Source organism: Corvus brachyrhynchos, unplaced genomic scaffold (genome assembly GCF_000691975.1).
Source record: "Corvus brachyrhynchos isolate BGI_N302 unplaced genomic scaffold, ASM69197v1 scaffold59, whole genome shotgun sequence".
Lineage (NCBI taxonomy): Eukaryota > Metazoa > Chordata > Aves > Passeriformes > Corvidae > Corvus > Corvus brachyrhynchos.
Window position 1 is genome coordinate 2,774,145 of NW_008246054.1, and position 405 is coordinate 2,774,549.

Below are 405 nucleotides of genomic sequence, written 5' to 3' on the forward strand. Positions count from 1 at the left end.
CTCGAGCTTCTGGCTCCCAGTGAGAGTCTCTAAAACACCTTCCTTCACTTGAAGGCCTCGGGGATGTGTCCCATCTGTGACTGCATACTCGTGGGAGGGCTGGAGATGCCCTCGGACCAGTCGGACACGTTGGAGTGAGGAGAGGAGCTGGACCACTGGTCCGGCGACTCCGGAGACGGCGTGAGGAAAGGGTGGTCGGGCACCTGGAGCTGGTGGCTGGGGGTGTTGTCCAAGGGGGAGGAATAACTGTGCTGGGAAGGTGGGGTCAGGAACTGCGTGGTGGTCATGGGCTGGGCGAGGGAGGACGGCAGGGAGGTGGGCAGCAGCTGGGAATCCTGCGGCAGGATGGTGTGCACGGCCATGGCGCTGCTGCTCACCGGCTGCAGGTCGGGCTGGCTCAGCTCC